The following is a 20,440-nucleotide window of genomic DNA, read 5'->3' as shown; positions in this document are numbered from 1 at the left end:
TTCCCTCCCCTTTAAAAAAAAACTGCAGAAAGTGTGATGAGTACAATTTTAAATTTTTGATTCATTAGTTTCAATTTTCCATGTTCATATATTTATGGAACACACTCAAAACAAGCAAGGAATAATTACTTATCACTGCGTGCCCTACAACTATCACCACATAATAAAGCTACGAGAATTTTAAGAAGGCCAGAACAAAAACCATCTAGAAAATAAATTAAAGCCCAGCTCCACTTAAGTACAAGGTATACTTTCTGCAGATGCTTAACTGTGAGAAAAGAATTTTGGACATCCTTGGACTTTAACTGCTTTTTTTTGTTTTTAAACTAGGTAAAACACAATGTGAAAGTGATAGCCAGAAAAGCAATACTGTAGAGTAAGCAGTTTTCCTGAATGTATTAGGGTGAAGAGAGACTGATGTCAAAAAAACCAACCACCATACCCCCCCTTCAAATATTAAAACAGTCTGTGTAAAACACAAAGAAAAGCAATTTTTTAAGTTCTAAAGATTCCTTTGCATTTCAAGATCTTAATCTCATGATTTTCCTGAAGTTTTTTGGGGTTTGGTCCCGTCCCCCCCCTTTTTTTCTCGGGGGGGGGGGGGGGGGGGGGAGGGGGAGGGGTTGACATAAATTACAAAACATTGTATTTATATAGGATTATGCATGCCATCATAGCCTAAGCTGCTACATCAATGACAGCTAGCCAACAAAATTCTGAGGAAAAAGCTATTTCAGTGTCCTCCTACTCTTTTCTGGTCCCAATTTTTCCTCTATCTTAGCAGAAATTTATAAATTACAAACCCTGCCATGTATCATAAACAGATCACAACACTGCCAGGACATGTAAATAGAGGGCAGAAGCTGGTAAAAAGATGAAGTTAGCAGCTGGTGGCATGCGTGCGACTTCACACAGCCAGCTTGGGGCAATCTAGGAGAACATCATCAGCTCATTAATCCACCTGAAAACTAACCCTGCAATAAGTACCTCCATGATTCGCCTCTGGCCAGCCCAGCAGCTGGTCCAGCTCAGCACAGCCACAAGGAGGGGACACGACCATCCGACAAGGAAGAACCACCAACCTTTTTGCAGCAACAGCACAGGTTTTTAAGGACAGAAGCAAACTGTGAAACTTCTACCAAAAACCCCACCACTTTTTAAAACAACAGAGCAACCTCCCGAAGTTCAGCCAGAAGCTAGCTCACTCTCCCTCTCCCCACTTTTTACTTACACGACACACCTCACTAGCATCTGGGTATTTATGCATTATGCAAAAAACCTAAAAGGACCCTAAAGGACATTTATAGATGAACTGCAGTGCATTTTCCTGTGAAGGAGCGTCTGGCCCAGCGCTGGCATCGCATGCCTGCGGGAGGTTACTGACCCCAGAGTAGACCCCACTGCATACTCAACAATTCAGTCGCCTACTGTTCCCGTTTCTTTTCATCTCTAATTGAAAATACCCTACCAATTTAACAAGGTATCAGCAGGTGGAAGACAGAAGCTGCTACAGGAGGGCTCCCAGCCTTCCCTCGCACACCAGGGCAGAAGAGGAGCTGGGGGTCTGAAGCGGGCCCTGCCGGGAGGGATTCAGGCAGCCACCACCAACAGCAAGGCCCTCTCACAGCAAACGTACTCAAACACTGCAGCCTCTATCTGCTTTGCACCCCTTATTTCTATTTAAGATCTGATACAGTAATTATGATTTCTGTTGTCAATATCCCCCAGAAGCATGCTACTCAGGGATTTTGAGCGTCTTGTCTCAAGCCCGTTCCCCTGTTTTGCATTGAAGACACAAAATGACTGTGAGAATGGCTGGGTTTTCCCCCCTGTTCTGGATGGTCAGTACAATAGTTCAAAATTGCCATATGAAACACAGCAAAAGCATAATAAGCAAAGAAAACAGGGACAAAAAAAAAACCAAGAATAAAAATCAAAGCACGGAATTTTGATCCCTCGGTAGGCGATGAAAAGGGCAGAGACAAATCCCCATCAGGTCCTCAGAAATAAACCTGTGGAGGCCACTAAGGACAAAACATATTACTGCTGGAAAGAGAAGGCAGAAGCCTGTGGGGGAAAATGGAAGTAAAGGTCAGTTTGGCTGAAACACTGAAGGACTAAGCAGAAAAGAAATGTATTCATTTTCTTGCAGCGGATTCAGGAGGATGGCAGGAGTCCCGCTCAAAGATCACTCTTCTAGCACAGATGACATTAAGGGATATGCAGACGTTCACTCAGATTCACAGCAGGTATCAGAAGAATTAAAATCTTCCTTTTTTTTTTTTCCATCTGAGCAGCACGGAAGACGAGAGGAGGGCAGCGGGGAAAGCACGAACCCACGCAGTGCGTGGGAAGCAGAAGGGTGCCCAGGGCACGCGCGTGCCAAGGTGCCCGTCGCCGCCGAGCAATGCCGGACGGGTGCCTCGGCCGGGAGGCACCAGTCCGTGCGGCGGCGCACGTGGAGCATATCGTGACAGCGGCTGACGTATTGCGAGAGCGGCTCACGGGTAGGAAGAGTGCTTCAGGAACCGAGAGCCTCAGGCCTGGCCCTGCCACGAACCTGCTAATTGCACGCAGGTAATTTGCTGGCTATAGAAGGATAATGAGAGTCAGGTGAGTTAGATGACTTCTTTCTCACCAGCAGTTTTTGTCACGCTTCTGAGGGGCTGACCAGCTTCTGCATAGATTTCTACAATAACAACTGATTATATTTTTCCAAGTGTGGCCTGCGTAGTTACTGTCAAGTGAAACGGTATCAGGAAACCTGACAGTCCTAAGTGACCTGTTACAGAAGTAGCCTCGGTGCTTGTTTTCAGCCTCCCAAATGCTCCATCATATGCTCTGAACAGACTACGCCAGCCACAGTGCTGGCTTTCAGATACTACTTTCCGAGAAGTATTTCTTTCCTGAAGACTGCACATTGCCCTTTCCTGAGCAAGCAACATGACAACACTCATCGTACAGACCAAGAGCTGTGTTTTGAAAATCCTCCCCTAAAAACCACACTCGCGTAACAGACATTTGCCTGCTTTAAAGTGGAAAAATCAGTTTTGAAATACAGAACCTCAGTGCCTCCAAAATATTTTGAAAAACCCTATTTTAAAGCATAATAGTAGCAGCTACTGCATCTAACAACATAAATAAAAGGCATTACAATCACATTTGTTGATGGTGGAAGTATAAAAGTCAATAAACAAATTTGGGGGAGTGTGTGTGTAATATTAATATCCTCATACAAACACCTGCTGAAATGACTGCCAGATGCTGTCACAGTTTTAACCAAGTCAATACATCTGCAGATTTTAAGAGATTAAATTAAGCTGTCTGCTGTCAAATAAACATTTACCTGAATATTTTACACCAATTATATTGTATAGTAAGCTAAAATAATTTCAAACAAAATCATGTTCATTGAAAATTAAAAACTTAGTGACACTGACAGGTCAAAACCTAAATTTAAATTAAGAAGCATCTTATGTGATAGTTCAGAAAAGCTCATGAAACCGGAACACTACAAGCTTTAACACTCCCGAAAGACCAGTAAGCACAAGTACTTCCAGAGGGAAAGAGAAATAAAATTAAGCTGCCACTCTGTCAACTGCTATGATCAGTCAAGACTGTCTTGCATTTCCACAAATGCTATGGAAGTATGTACTTTTAAGTGTGTATGTTAAAGAGTACACAGTTAACTTTGTGTTTCATAAAGACATTGTAAGTTACAGAAAAGTGACAAGGGACTGTCAAAATAGTTTATTTAAAAAAAAAATACACAGATCACTTCTAGAGAAAGTTTATCATGTCTGCACCATCTTCTTTACAAAAACACGTGCATGTGGTTTCACTTCTACCTTACACGTGTTCAGATAATATTTCCAATATTGTCGTCTTAAATATTAACGACAACCTGTTGTGAAGACGGTAAGGCTGATAAAAGCTTCAAAAAAAAAATTACACTTTTATCAGAAAAAAAAAAGGGGGGGGGGGTTCAAGGGAGGAAGCTCATACACTAATCTATAAGGTTTCATCACTTCGTTTTAACACTGCAATTTAACTTTTTTGTGCCGTTTTTCTGTATTTTCCCAAAACGGGGTGGGGGGGAAACAAAACAAAACAATTTGTAGTCAAGAGAGGCAAAATGCTGGGGATGGCAGGTATTCCCAAAGAGACACAGCATTGAAATTGCTCCTGCAGACCAGACGAAGAAAATGGTGAGAAACATAACCAACTAGTTTTAAAATAGAGAAATCCATATCAAATTGAGAGCAGGTCCTAGAAGACCACCTCTGAAAAATAAAGTTAACCCATACTGAACCTATTTGAATGAAGTGATGATTCATCTTGCCTATCAGACAAATTTCAATAGTAACAAGAATTCATCATACAGTGTCTTAAGTAGAACTGGTGCCATTTCAGACTGAAATAATAAACTATTAAGACAAAAAAATCCCAACACTGTCCATCTTCATAATTAGAAGAAAATCTGAGAAACGCAACTAAAATGTGAACTGACACAGCTCAGTTGCTTTGGGTAGAGCGAGTCTTGCCATATATTTGGCAAAACACGGATAAGGCACGCTGCCAATCTATGAGATGACAGCTCCAACTACCTCACTGATGGATTAGCTTAAAATTGCAATGGAGAAGAAAAGACGACACAAGTTTAAGGGAGTAGAAGAGGAAGGTGCACACAAAAGAGAGCGTGATAAAGGCAAAATAGCTTACAAAACAGAAATACAAGGCAGGAGTTCTGTATTTGCACATACAATAACTGCAAAAACACAGACATCTCCGTAACAAATTGTCAACTCAAAAACCAAGGAGAACACACCCACCCACCATTTTTCTTTAAGTTGCAAAATCTCTGGGAGTGAGCTGTTAAATAAATGTACGTATCAATAGTGTGACTGACATTCATCCTATGTCCTTGCAAACACTCCCAACAAGCGGCTGGCACTTAAAAGCAGATACAGTACAAAAACCTGAAAGATATGAGTATAGAAATGGTACATTCTACTCCGTATCTCAGAGCAAAAGTATCTCGCACCAGTAGAAGCTTTTCCATTGATTCAGGGCAGCATTTAAGGGTTAGTTTAAATTATGGATGGCAGGTTGCTTTTGAAACGGAGACTGTTTTCTTTTGAGAGCTATCTGAATCTCTCTCCAAAGAGAGAGCCACTACCTTGGAATACCACCACAAAAAAAACACCCCACACCAAACAACTTAAAAACAGAGAAAGATGACATGCAAAGTTGACTGAGCCCAGACCCAACATGTCCTAAAGGCAAGAGGATTTTGGTGGTCTTTCACTGTCACGTTCCACTTCCGCAAAGCGGACTTCAAAAAAAAACCAACAAAAAAAACCAAACAAAAACCCAAAACAACCCAAAATAACCCCCACACACCCAAAAGAAACAGGAGGCATGTACAGAACAACTCCATTTTATGTTAAAAAAAAAAATTAAAATAAGAAGTAGCTGCAAACTCATCTACTACTAACACAGAAGACACTTTAATAAATACTGTAATATATTTTAATTATCATTATGGAAAGAAACCCTGCAGTATTTTCCAAGCAATATCCAGAACAGCTTGACTCACATAAAGATAAAATCTAAGAGGTGGTATTTTTGTAAGGTTCTGATGGCACAGGTTAACAAGAAGGATTAATCTCTGACAGGAGTCAAGGCCGTTTGGAACTGGAAGAGACCCAGCAAGAAAAAGATTCAGAGACAGATCTCCACTCAGAGTAGCAGGCTTTCAGGTTGGAAAGGGGACAGACCTAACATTAAAAATGTACGCTTTCTTAAAGACTACAGAAAGATCAGCCTTACTGAACACCATATGGAAGAAAGAGATTCTGCCTTCTGGGAAGCAACAACTAGACACAATAACCATTACCGACTACTAGGATATTTTAAATATACATACAATTTCTTACTGATAATAAACCAAAGACGTATCATATAACAATATGCAAGCTTATTGTAACAGTTTATTTGATAAGCAAAAACTATGTGGAATACCTAGGATTTTTCCTGTATGGAAATTATTTGTTAAATTGAGAAAGGGAAAAATATTATGCTTTAGTCTAAAAGTCTCAGTACTTGTACAGAGCAAAATAAAAACACACACCACACCACCCCACCCCAAGAATCGAAGAGCATCTTTTTGGAATTTACATTTTAAGCTTTTAAACGTCGATACCCAAATGAGACAGCTTATTGCTCTTTGGAAATAGGACATGCAGTCATGATGGCCTAAAAAGAATAAGAACAGATCAGACGCTCAACTCTATCTGTATTTGCTCAAAAGCTCACGTTAGTTTTACAACATTTAAATGTATTTTCTACAAGGAGAAAAGCAACTACCTCTTCTAGCTACATGGAGAGTTTCTTAAGGCTCAGATTATTTTTTGTGTTATTCTTAGGATCTAATGGAAATTAAACTTTTATCTAAGAATCTGATCTTTTCTCCTCCTCAGCACACTGTGAAGCCCAGTACAGCAATCCTTACATGGGTCACTCAAATCAGATAGGAGAGAAGACACTCCCTCAAAGGCCTGCTAGGTCAGTGAGCACCCTGAAAATGCTGCATACTAAAAATACAGCTTATATACTCAAGGCAAAAACTTAAGTTCTTAGAGCTGGCACAAAGCAGACAAAGTGAAAGGAGACAACTGGGAAAGAAACTGGCTGCAAGCCCAAAACTTGTCCCCAACTATATTTCTTTAGAAATTAGCAACCATCACAACAACTACTCACACCTCTGAACCTTGTTCACTAGGGAGTTCACAGTCTAAAGCCATCTAGCACAAAACCCATGTGTGAACACTAGTTAAAAACACTTCCAGGTACTATGAAGACTATTTTCCTTTTCAGAAGCCAGGAGCAGAAAGTGATAACTAGGATTTGCTGAAAAATTTAGTTTATTTCCACAACCACACCCCCAAAAGAGACATTTAACACCAGGTTAAAGACTGAATGTTTAAAACAAAATAAAAAAACCCAACCAACAACAAACATTAACATACACATTTTTATTAGACATACAGAATAATTGTGCAATTACCTGCATACTTGAGCTACTTGTTAGATAACTCATTTTAGAGAGGGAAGAAAAAAATTGTTATTAGAACAAGCAGCTCTAATAATCAGCACCAGCATGTTTCAAACAATAGTACTGACAAACTAGAATACGGAGGTAGGTTTTTCCTTCGGTATTTTTTCAAATTATACTGTTTTCTGAAACTGATAAGTGTATTACAGCATCATCTATAACATTTAGCAAAATAATCAACAAATCTCCAGGTGGCTGCTTTGCAAGTACTTTATTAAGAGAACTTCCCTTCCTGCTTAATAGGCAGCTTGACTCCTGCTCTGACAAGCTTTCATTGAGAAGGGACAAGGATCCCTTTTTGGGTGCATTCCTCATTAATAAAGCAATACTTTCAAAGCTGTGGCCTTGCTGCATGGTTCCTTGATGCTACAGTGTAAAAGATGACCAAGTAGATTTTAAAGGTTCAGGAATATACAGTGTTTAAGAGCCTTTCCTATGTAGTGCTTAAGACCCTTTCCTCAGAACATTTCTGAGTGATACTAAAGAAAAAAGACTTTATTACTATAAGCTGATTTTTTTTGCTGTCTATTCTGACTACTGACTCGAGTTTCCAACTAGGACCAATTTAATTAAAATTTCTACCTGGTCATATCACTTCATTTGTTAGAGCAGTCAAGTTACCAGTCTAGAAGGTCATCCCCCCATTTGGCTGAAATACATCAACTTTTGTCTCATTAGAAAAGCATAGCCAGGGACAACAATAAAAACACACTGAAAGAGGTTCAAGTATTCCCATTTTATTCTGCATCACAATAGAGCAGAAAGATGCTTCTCATCAACCACCATACTTAACTTCAGGCAGTACTTCAAGGTGCCCGAAGAGAGGCGAGAATGCAACCCTGTGACCATACCCTTGGAGCTACTGTGATGGAAAACAGCACCCCCACCCCCCCCCAAACCAAAAAACACAACCACCCCAAACCAAACCAAACCCAACCCCCTTCTTCCTCCCTACAAAAATCCCACCTTGCCAGGAGATGGTATCTCAGGCAGGAAGAAATTATAAGATTCTCCAATAGCAAGACCAGAGTGACCAGAACACGTGCACTTTGGCGGTAAAGAGAAATCATTGAACCAAGCAGTCACTGGCACTTAAAAAGAAAAAAAAAAAAAAAAAAGAGGGAAAAAAAGGAGAAAAAAAACCCAAGCAAACTCACTTCCCTGAACTATGCTGTTAGTAAAATGGCTGGACATTGATAGGATGAAAACCACCTTTCAAAACCTACGTATTGGGAACAGGGCAGACTCTGGCTCAGGTCAGCTGGAACAATTAAGCAAATTAGTTTTATGGAATGGCCATTAAGACAAACCAGTATTTCCATCCTGCCTGACAGCCTGGCTCAGGCTAGATAACATTTTTCTGAGAAAAATGTCATAGCTAGCACATGTGAAATAAGAGATATTTGTGAGGATAAGTTATTTCTAATAAGCAGAGAGTAGCTGAGCTATGAAGCAGGAAGCTTACATTCTTTAATTAGAGTACGTCTGGATATTCTTGATACCCATAAACTCCAAAAAGAATGAATTAGAAGTTTGTAAATTCCTGGTTTTGTTAACTTTTGGCGGCAATTATTTCCAGCCTGATCTCATCCTGCACAAGTAACTGCCTTTAGCACTGCCGGAACTGAAGAATGAGCATGACACTATTAATTTTTTCTCCGTTTGATTTCCTGGTATAGTTGAAAAAAAAAAAAAGGGGGAAAACTCACATTATAGGAATAAGTAAATCCAGTGAGAATGCCGAGATTTCACTAAATGCATCTACAATTTACACTTCAAATTTTCTATGGCCCATAACGGATCCATTTGCAGAGATTTTCGGTGATGCGTGGGAAGCTAAGAGAAACCTTGCTCAGAGAAACATGGCTGCTCTTGAAAGGACAGGAAAGTTTATGTATAATAAAACAATCCACATAGCTACAAGTCTCATTATGACTAAACACTATTGCAACTCTTCAAGCATAACTCCCATAAAACAATCTCAGGGCACAATCATTTCGCCAAATTTTCAGGAAATGAAAGCCTCCCACAGATTTCTCTGCCATAAGCCACATCTGCAATGCACTGTTGTAACACAGGCAGGAAAAAAAAAAAATCTCCTGCTACTAAGAGTAGTGGCAGATTTGGAGATACTTGCCATGCAAAGCCATCTGCCTTATATGGACTCTAAATCAGAAGTGACTGACATCTATCAATACATTGGCCCAGCTGGAACCTAGTTATGTCAAGGAGCAGTTTTGATATACTAAACTAGGAATTTCCTAAGGTTCTTCAGAATTAAGAGTTTCTGAAATGCCTATCATGACAAGGAAAGGCAGTCACGGATCTGTCTTGCAGTGGCAAAAGACCTAAGGAAAAAAAGGCAACCAAGATGAAAGGCCAGACAGTTCTTTCTGCGTGCTGGGAGGCGAGGGACGTACAGTCAGTATTATTTCCTCCAAGAAAGAAGCAAGAGGAGGAATAAGTACCTTAATAGTACTTTAAAGCTTAGTGGGTTTGGCTGCTATTCTTCCCCTTCTGTATCCTACTATTATATTACATCAGAGGAAGAAAAAAATAATAATCAAGAACCAGGAACCATCAACTTAAGCACTTAATATGATTTAATGTAACTAGGAAAACAGAGGGTCACCAAGAAAATCTTAGTTTGATTCTTGACTTTTTATAGGTCCCAGACAACACTTTGACATAGCCTTCAGAAACAATACAAGCCAACAGACTACGAAGCATAGTTTCCTGGTGAAATCCCTCCTGGCATAGATGGTCAAACACATACTTGTGCCAAGCAAAGTTTTCAAGTCATGTTCAGCTGCGATGGCAAGTTACACCAACCGTTAGTCTAGGAAGAAGCAGAGGAACACCAAACGATCCAGAGCCAAAAAGCTGGACCTTGTGACTTTGACGGAGAGCTGGGAGGAAAACTCACCTTCAGCTAATACTCCTCACAATTTTGGATATCCAAGAGCGTGTCGCTAGAAAAAGGTAACTGTGTGAACTGCAAAAAGTAAAATATGAATTCCACTACCTCTTGTGGCTATTTCCCCTAACTTATTATTACAATGATATTAAACATACATGCTATGTTCTCCTCCTGCCCAAGTACTACAATCAACACTTACACGAGTATTTCAAAGGTCACAGCTGAAATGACACCACCTCCCCCCCCAAACACCATGAAATGCCACCATATAAACAACATGACTAGCAACAGTACACTGAAAACATAAATTCACTACAGACTGGGGAGCAGAATAAAAGAACAATAATTTGGGGGTGATCTAATGATTCCCCCACCACCACCACCAAAAAGACAGACCCCCTATTACAGTACATAGTTATTTTTAACCTGACTTTCAGCAAGGCTGTTCAGTTATAATTATGCCAGAAACACACACACACAAAAAAAAAGCAAGCAAGCCTTTATTATCCTTGGATCAGTCAAAAGTATGTTGTATCTAATGTACTTTGTATAATAAGGCTGAATTTTACAAGACTAACTGTGGCAAGGTTTGCATGCACCGAGCCAGACTTATCTAATCATTACTTACTGTGAAAACTTTTCTAAATGACTGTTCCTATTATTCTATTACTTGAATTACAAACTCCAAAGTGCCTGACAAGAGCAGGAAAGCACGGTTCTGTTTAGCTTCAGGGAAACGACTGTGAGAAAACAGCGTGTGGAACTATAGTAAAACCAAGCATCGTCAGGGCGCGGGAAGCAAATGCTTTGTTACTCATTACTTATTTGCCAGCATGTATGTTATTAAGATGGGTTAAGGAAACTGTCATCAAACTATAAGACACCAGTGTAGTAGGCAACTTCTGATTCGGATACGAATTTGTTAAGAGCTACAGTAAAAATAAATAACTGCCATCAACATCAAATACTGTAGTACTAAGGGCCAACAGCCTACCTAAACTCAAGCTGCTTTGAGAAAGGAAGGAAAATGAACCCTATACAGGGAACAACTATCCACATTCAAACCTTCTACTCTGGGAGATACGACTAAATAGGTTTTCTACCAAGTTTTACAGTATTAATACATTATATAAATACAAATTGGAAGAACATGACTGTCTGTTTTCCATTGCCAACATGTGTTGCAAAACAAACATCAGGAAAGCTGGAAACAAGGTTTTGTATTTATGTTCAAGGAAATTGCAGCACAGGGAGGACACTCTGTTCTTCCTTGCCCTGTAGAGTAAGGATCTCCTAAACACCCCAGTCCAACAGTTATTGCTCTTGGACATCGGGGTGGTGGTGGGGAATTACATCCTGATTTTTTAATTAGAAAACCAAATGGCATAGTTTTGATATATTAATCTGAGCTTCTACCTTTGTTGTTTGTCTTCTCTCCTTCTAAACAGAACTTTTTTTAAACCACATTTTTAAAGACACATACTTCTTTTTTTAAAACCTAAACACTGTAAATTCTACACACATTAGTTACCCAGCCCATTCCACAGCACTTCACAACCAGCCACTCTACAATGCTCACCTAGTGTTTAACTTTCCCATTTTCAACTGCAATGGAAACATCCTGCCAGATGCAGACTGATGATGTATTTTTACCACTAAGAGCAGTATCATGCATGAAATGCTGCATCAATGAACTTCTAAAAGCTTCTTCTAAGTAGCTATTAAATTTCCATTACTATTTTCTATTAACACTGTCATCTCACATTGTGAGTAGCTCTTACACATGGGTTTATACATATATGTAAGTGTATTCGAACTTAAGAAAAAAAATACATCTTTAATATACAATGGATTTTGACACAGGAACTCAGTTTTCAGTAAAACTTCAGAGACTAAAACACCAGCAGCTGCAACTGCTAAGGTGGGGGGTGGGGTGGGTGGAGGGCAAAAATCAGTGTGTTTGGCTGTTAATTACATCTTTTGGCAACTAATTACACTAATTGCAGATACCTTTTTTTCTGAGAAATTCTGAAGTAAAATGTAATGGCAGTTTAATTTAAGAGTTTCCAAATTGAGATGTGTTTGCAGTGAATGCTCTCAAGTTTAAAACTCTGCAGATGATGCCCTATATCTTGATGAACTATTTTCAACTACTGACAATTTCATTTAAAAAAAAAAAATTCTAGCTTCTTTTCTCAGCATCACTCAACTGTTTTTCTCATGGTCCCAATTTGGCTAAAATTCTGTTGTACTAAACAATATGGGAACACCATCTAAAAAAAAAATTAACAAACCCACACCTACCTCTTAGATTCCCCCCCCCGCCCCCAATAAAGGCGATGCTTGCTATTTGCATTTCAAGTTTATTCTTAATAACATTAAGAGACAATAAAGTTCAAGCAGGCAGTCTAAGCTCAGTTACCTGAGAGCAAGCATAAGTCACAAAACAGAAAGGAACTATTAATTTTTCATATTTTCTAATATCTCTAGAAGTGCTGAATGTTTTCAACAGGGCTGTTTTTCCTCCCTCCGCTGCCGTTTATGTCCAGTCTTTCTGTATACCTACAGCAGAATCCTGAACTTTTCCTTTTCTTAAATGGGTTCTCCTTCTCATGCACCTAAACTCCGATTTTGTTTCGTTTCCATAGTTCTGGATATTCACCCATTTTAAGACAAGACAGAATGGCTCTTTGTCATTTCTTCCATATCCATTATGAAGTCCTGACCCACCACACTTCCTACAAACTCCCTATAATTTGTCATGCCTCAGTATGGTAAATTTCTATTTTAAAAACTACTATAAAATAATATGCATTAACTGTAAAAGCTGTTTGAACATATGCAATAAAAAGCAATGGAGAAATGCTATGGTTGGAGAAGAGAGTCCCGTAACACCGCCCCTTCCAGACTCCCAAAGCCCTTCACTATACACAAGAATCCTGTGTTGCAAGCCATTAAAATACAGATTGAAACAGCCATCAAAAACAACCCTGATGCTACAAGGCCACAAGGACCTAAAGAGGCTTTAAGAGGAAGAAGTAGTGTTTTTAATTTTTTGGCATGGTGATAATCTAGAAAACTGACCATCTTAATCTGCAACTTCTCCTTTCATGTCTGGACAGTTCCCTCACCGTCCATCTGCCTCACGTATTTTCTCTCAGGCATATACACAAAGCAGGGTATTGAGAGACCAAGACACTCTGGAGAGTCAGTGGACAAAAACACATGCAGAAAAAAACCAAATCATTAAATTCCTATTCTGATTATTTTACCTACATTTCCTGATTATTTTTTTTTTCAGAGAAAGAATAGAAAAAAAAAAATGGAAAGAGACTGAGTAGAGAGTAATAAAAGATGTCAAGATTTTCCATGGCAGCTGCCCAACGGGGAGGTTCCCCTCCATCCCATGACTAGTGCTGACTCCCCCTGTATCCCCATATTCCCAACAAGCCTATGCAGTTTGATCCTGTCCCTTTTAGTACTTCTTAGTGTTGATGAAAAGTTAAACAAATACATGCAGAACAGAAATGCAGCTGTTTGCACATGCATAGCTGTCAAGGCATTCTTCTGCAGACAATTTAGATATATACACAAAAATACATCCTAAGAGAAGAGTCACAGGTGTACAGCCCTGGAACAGTTCCAAACATGCTGATCCACCAGAAAAGACAAACACCGCTCATTTAGCCAAACTAATTTTACTTAGTACATCAACAGACTAGATCAGTCGCAATACCTCGGTTGAGGAGGGCTGCCACTTCGCAGCATTCATTTATTGTGGTTTTTAGGTCATCTGACTATATCCTTAAAAGGCCGCAGGAATAAAGAGTATTAACATTAAGAAGGAACATCATATTACAAACAAGACAGATGGCTAACAAACCTGCAGATAAGTTCTGTATGACAAATAATCTTATAGATAATTATCTCTTCTGGAGGACAAACTGCTCAAATATTATTTAAAATAAAAGCAAAGACTTCTTTGGCCCAAAGTACTGCAAAAGTTCACTTAGCTTACAGCTCTACACAAATAAGGTGAGAAAGCATTTAAGCACTGGAAGGACATTATTAAAAAAATTCCAAATTCCATATGAACATAGGGAGACCTTTTTTTTTTTTTTTTTTTACCATGAGGGTGACTGAGCACTGGCACAGGTTGCTTGGAGAATTTGTGGAGTCTCCAAACTCCGTGAGCCCTTTCCAAGCCAGCCATGGCTTTGCCCATATGGCTTATTTGAGCTGAAACAAGATAATAAGCAAAAGATCAGCTCAAAAGGCCGTTCCATCCATTTTTGAAGGATGACCTACATCAGGAGCTCAGACGACCCACGTAGTCAGCAAAGGGAGAAGGTTCCATCAGAGACCGAGTCATTCATTGCTTGACTCCAGCATTCTCATCAGGCAGGTAACAGCTCTCCCACTCCTGCCAAACATATCAAGAATTTAAGTATTTACCCTCTAGACTTCCTATTACATGGCCTCGCTAGTACACTGAAGCTCCAATCCAACTGCTTTTACCCAAGGAATGCTATGTTATAAAACATGAATCTGTAGTACATTAGCATCTCTAAAACCTCAGCCCATTTTCACTCTGCTGAGTACTCTCCACATCCAAAAATCCCAGACATCATGACATCAGGATAGGAAGACAGACCATAGTATTTCCAACCATACGCATGTAAAACTACACAGCTTTACATAGCTTACACTGCTATATAACCATGGATATTTTCTACACTGGCAAGTGTTACTATGTTAAGCAATCGAAGAATCTGTATCAAAATATATTTTGTCAGCAAGAAACCTATTATGAAGGAATAAGAAGAATATTTTAGGTTAAATCAAAACGTCCTCAGCACAGTAATTTAAAGATTTGATTAGAAGTACTAAAATATAACTTGTTAAAGTGTTCTGCAGTTATAGAAACTCCCTTCATCTTCTCTTAGATTTCCATAACATATACATTACCTCATTTCTTCCCAACTGTTAGTTTCATTTCATCATCTTCCTGGTCTAGAGGTTTGAGGGGAAAAAGCACCATTACCAAGCATTTTGACCAGGAGTTAGGTTGTAAAACATCATAGGGTACTCCTACACACTTGACCAGGCAAGTGAAACATCACCAAGACTTTACAAGCACATGATGTTTATTTAATAACAAACAGCTAAATGGCTAGCAACTGATGAGGTATCTGTAACAAAAAGCTATTTCAGAGCAGTAGCAACCTTTTTACAAAACTGAATGCTGATGGGTAACTGATCAAAACATCACTTGAAATTTCTTTAACTGTATCTACAGAAAAAATACAGAAGAGGTCAATCTCAAAGGTGATCTGCAGAAGTTTTAAACAGGAGGACTCAAGCTGCTTCCCTCCTCACCTTTCCACATTAAAGACTTTTCCAAAAGGGAAAGAGATATTTGTGTTTACCCTGGAAAGCAGGGATGAAGACAATCACGCAGAAATAAGGAAACTGCTGCCTGGCCGTGTGATCTCATTTACACTGCTCAAACTTGATTATAACAAAAATAAAAGCTTTGATTATAGAGGTATAGGAAAAGATCTATCCCTTACTACTAGAGCTGAGAAAGAAAGCAAGACCAAGTCCAAGACATCCAACAGACCTTCCTTAAGAGAATTAAGATTTCAACATTAAGTGTTAGGGTGGGAACAGAGCAGGGATAACCTCCCACCTCTGTTCAGAGGTAAAGCCCCCTTGGGCACAGCGACCTGAGCAGAGGCTCGCAGTCCCGCCAGGTACGTACGCCTGGGCTGTGCACGCTGAGCTCTCCTGCGGCTCCGAAAGGATGGGTGTTCAGCAGAGGTACCTGCGGCAAGCTCCACTCCCTTCCTATCCCCGTCTCGTGCTCTTCCAGTTATTTCTGTTTGTGCCAGGATGGATGATGTACTTGACTTACAAGCACCACCCACTTAAGGGTGATCTTCAAAATATCTCCCCCCCCCCCCCCCCATCTTTCATCTGGAAAGAAATACTTACACTACTACGGTACACCATCTTTGTACAAATCTGTAAATATCCTCCTGGTACAAAAAGAGATTATTAATTCTTTTTCATATTATTATTTTTGGCTCTCAGTATTTAAAAAAATAAAATTAAAAAAAAAAATCAAGAAGTGCTACTGCACCAATTCATGGTTTCAAGGATCTTTGCAATGGTAAACTGAAGTATGCTAGAACACATGCTGGCTGAACACACTGAAAAACTCACCTGCTAGACAAGATCACACCAGCTAGAAAACCAGAGTAATAATATATTCAACCTCCTACACCTTCATTCTAAATTACAGTCAATTTGCTAAAAGTGAAGCCACACGCAATCGCTCTCCCTTGCAAAGTATGTTCTCAAACTAATGAATCCACAGGCTGCACTAAGACAGTTATATAACATCAGCAAACTGAATTTATTTTCCTGGCCCTATTTTCTGTCAGTCTTTGTAATCATCATCATAGTTTCAGTTTTCTTCATCAAGTCACCCTGTCACAGTTTCACCTGTTCTGAACTTACCAATCTGACACACCTATAAACTACTCAGTTGTTCCACTGTTATTAATTTGCAGTAGTACCTGGAGACACAGCCAAGTTAGTCACTTCAAACACTTACAGCAGGGGGGGAAAACCCCAACTGACTCTGAAGACCTCGTGGACATGGTTGCAAGCAAGATCAGAGCAGGAGAAAGTTAGGACACAAGTAATCATGTTGAGTTTGTTCTCACACAGGCTTATACCTGCATATTGACTGTGGGGCATTTGGGGATTCTGTGAGCAACGTTCACGTCCCTCTATCCCTGCTGGCTTGCTTACGGCCATCTTTTCTCCTAGTTGATCATCTGGGATGGTGGCCACATAGTTTAAGAACTCTGCCCTCAAAGACTTGCTTGAAACCAATGGAGCCAATGCAGAACTGGTTGCTCCATCTCAAGATACTGTACCTGATTCATGAGCACATAAGTGATTAATGTCTTCCAAAAGTAGGTGGAGAGGGTTTAAGAGACATTGCTGCTTATATTCTTTCAACTGCTGCTTCTTTCAGACATCACTGCTGTACAGCAGGGGTAGAATAAGTATTTTCTATGAACTCCTTTGAATTTCAATACCACTGAAAATTGCTGGTGACAATAAAGGAGTATCTAGTGAACTACAGTTTCCAGTGTTTGATCTGAATTACTTTACCTTGTGCTAATACTTAGGAGATAATTCAGTACCAAAAGTCCCTAATTTCATTAACCACATTCATTCCACATTTTTCTTTACTGAACTTGCAAACTATAAAAAGCCGTGCTCATTACTGTGCAATTGAAGTTTTGACAGAATGGCTGCCTTTTCCGGAACTCCAGCCCAGAGATAACAGAAGCATCTTGATGCCATACAAGCATGCATGCGTTTCAGAAACGTACCACCCCCAAAAGGTCTTTGGGCAGCAGTTAAACTTGTGAAGAAAAAACACAGCCCATGGCTTCTCTATGCCCCCAAGTAAGGGCTGGACAAGCGGGCACTATTCAAACCCTGTGAAACCTAAGGTTTCCAGCCAGCAAGGCTAGAAGGGAGGGTACTATGAAATACAGATTACACCTTGAAGAAGCCTGTCACTGTACAGTAGCTGGCTGACAGTATTTCCCCCCCCAGATGTCAGCGCATATGCCACCATTGATGACTAACAAGTAAGGAGCACAAAGAAATTTTGGTGCATCAGTCAAACCATGATTGAAAAAACTATGAAGCCTGACATCAAATCAGGCTGCTATCTTTGAAGTGTAATACTTAACAGTCATTGAATTATTTCATGTCACTGCTGTGTGGATTTCTGATACTGGCACAAGATTAGAAACAGGCCAGAGCATGAACTATGATGGAATGACTCTTTATTCCCAGTTGATAGGCACAATGGACACTAGTAGCAGACAGATGCACTGCACTATCTGCAGTGATATTCTGAGAAAATATTATGGTAGTTGGAAGTGTCCAGTACTGAGACATCACCATAGAGATTTACTTCCATTAACAGACACCTCTCAGATATGTTTTCAATGTATAAAAAAAATGCTTCCAGAAAAAAAAAATATTCCACTTTATATCTCAGACTCTCAAAGGACTTACAGGAGGTTCTGTCTTTGGTGGAGGAAGTTCAAGACCTCTGTCACAAAATAAGAGCTATGCATGTGTGCATACAGATATTAGATAATAAAAAAGAATCTTAAATATTCAGAAGAGTCAGAGCCTGCTTCATTCTGCTCCTGTCCTTTCACCTTGATACTAGATAATAAGAAAGAACCTTAAATACTGAGAAGAGTCAAAGCCCGCTTCGTTCTGCTCCTGTCCTTTCACCTTTCCTGCATAATTTGATCCTGGAGAACTGCAATGCTTCAAGGAACACTCATCAATGCCAACAATTCAGCCCCAATCCAGTACTAACCATCACTTTTTATTGACCATCTAGCATCTTTACCTCAAAGAGAGCCTCTCTAGAGTGTCAAAGTCTTCCTAGAGGAAAACTTTGCATGCAAAGCATCTACAGACTGACGATACCATCTTTTTTACACAGCCACCCCACATGCCACATCCACCTTCTCGGCAGGCAAGTGCATATCATAAGATAGCGAGAGTATAGAGTGCAACCTCAGTACAACAGATCACAATACGTTTCAAATCCTACGCATGCAGAACGTATAGGACACTATCCATTTGGAAGCATAAAAAGCCCCGTTACACGACTACATTCATCCAGTCTGTTGAAGCTCTAGCATAGCCACAAGCAGATTCAGTATCACTAAATACTCAAAAGAAAAGAATCCTTCATGAGTTGTTCTTAAATCGCGAGCATTCAAAACATTTTTAGCAAGTAAAATACATTTTGTGCACTCAAAGTATGCCACATGGGTCAGGAACAGTGAAATCCAGCCTACTAAATAAGTGGACATTTTCCTCCACTGAACTAAAATATACAATAATTGCCAACTATTAATTACACTCCATACAGAACAGCATCCTTAGATCGCTGTTCATTGTTTGTTTTTTTCACCAGCAAAACTGGGATATTTTAAGTGTTCTAGTTATGTATCAAGGATATTTTACAAGTGCATTGAGCTTTGCCGTGTTTCTCCCTGTACTTTGGTTGAGCACATGGAATATTGGCCATCTTTGTTATATTCGTGCTCAACATAGCCACAGAAATTGTCTTAAGATGTATTCTAAACAAGTGTCAGATTGAATTCTTGAAGTGTTTATTTTCAAACTATGGCTAATTTAAAAAACAAACTGTTCATACTCTATAGACTGAACATTTTATATTAAAAATGCCAGTATAGTTATTGAAGTAATTTGTTCACATGTAATTTTTATTACTATTTTACACAGAATACAGATTTTTAAGAATAATTCTTTACAATATTAACCTTCAGCACGCATCATGTCGCACCATTCTGAAGTTAATCTAGAAGTTTTCTACAGCAATCTTTACTCTTCTTCCTCCACATATATCAATATCCATCCTATATCCAGATGCTATAAATATGCCATTTGGGTTAGCTTTATGGGGTTTAGTTGATTACCAGGTTTTTTGTTCCTAACTTCAAAAACTAGTATATTAGTAGGAACAAGTATTTCTTCTAAGAACTTTCTACCTCTGTTAAGGAGAGATGGCTAGTATTAATTTACCAAGAACCATAAATCCCTTTCCAGAAGTATCATCATGTTTTGCAACATGAAAAACAAAGAATTCCCAAACCATCTCACCTCTTCCACATTCTCTTCATCTTTTGCTTACTTTCTCCTCACATACCCTAACAGAAAGCTGTGAGAAGCAACCTGTCCTTTGTTTCAGAAATCTGAAATATTTTTTCCATCTGATCTTTAAATAATGTGGCTGGTTCTCAAATATTTCAAAAAGTTTAAGGCATAAAGCACAAATAAAGAGGATGAAGCCTTCACAGCACAATTCTCCAGTATATGCTACTTCTTAAAATATGACTTGCTTTTATAATCATTTAGGCAAAGAAATAAACGCACTCCAGAATACATCCACCCATTTCTAAGATTCTCTCCCTTCAGTTCCTTCTAGTGGAAGCTTGATACATTTAGCCTTCACCCACTCATCAGTGACAACAATATAAAACACTGTTAGTTAAGATCTTCTCTGCCTCTTCCTCTTCATCAAATTGCGTTTGCATCTCTGTCCCCCACTGGGATGCACCCAACCACTGAGTTACCTCCACTTTTTGACCACAAAGCAGACTTCTTCAAGTGAGGTTGGGATTCCTACGTTTGGTCATTCAGTTTTTAAGGACTAAAAGAGGCTTCAGGACAAGACACCTGCCCTGAGTCAGGACACTTACCTGCACTTGATTCTCCTCTACTCCTACCATCCTTAATTGCAAAATTATAAACCT

At 39.4% G+C, this 20,440-nt stretch overlaps 1 protein-coding gene across 2 annotated transcripts in view; it reads right to left on the bottom strand.

Annotated features, from left to right (window-relative positions):
* FBXO11 (F-box protein 11) overlaps positions 1–20,440 on the bottom strand; it is a 79,495-nt gene that overhangs the window by 41,133 nt on the left and 17,922 nt on the right. The window lies entirely within an intron of this gene.

The sequence above is a fragment of the Platalea leucorodia genome, assembly GCF_965183815.1.
Source record: "Platalea leucorodia genome assembly, chromosome: 3".
In the NCBI taxonomy this organism is placed as follows: domain Eukaryota; kingdom Metazoa; phylum Chordata; class Aves; order Pelecaniformes; family Threskiornithidae; genus Platalea; species Platalea leucorodia.
Note: the sequence above shows the minus strand (reverse complement) of the source record. Positions and strands in the feature narration are given on the sequence as shown.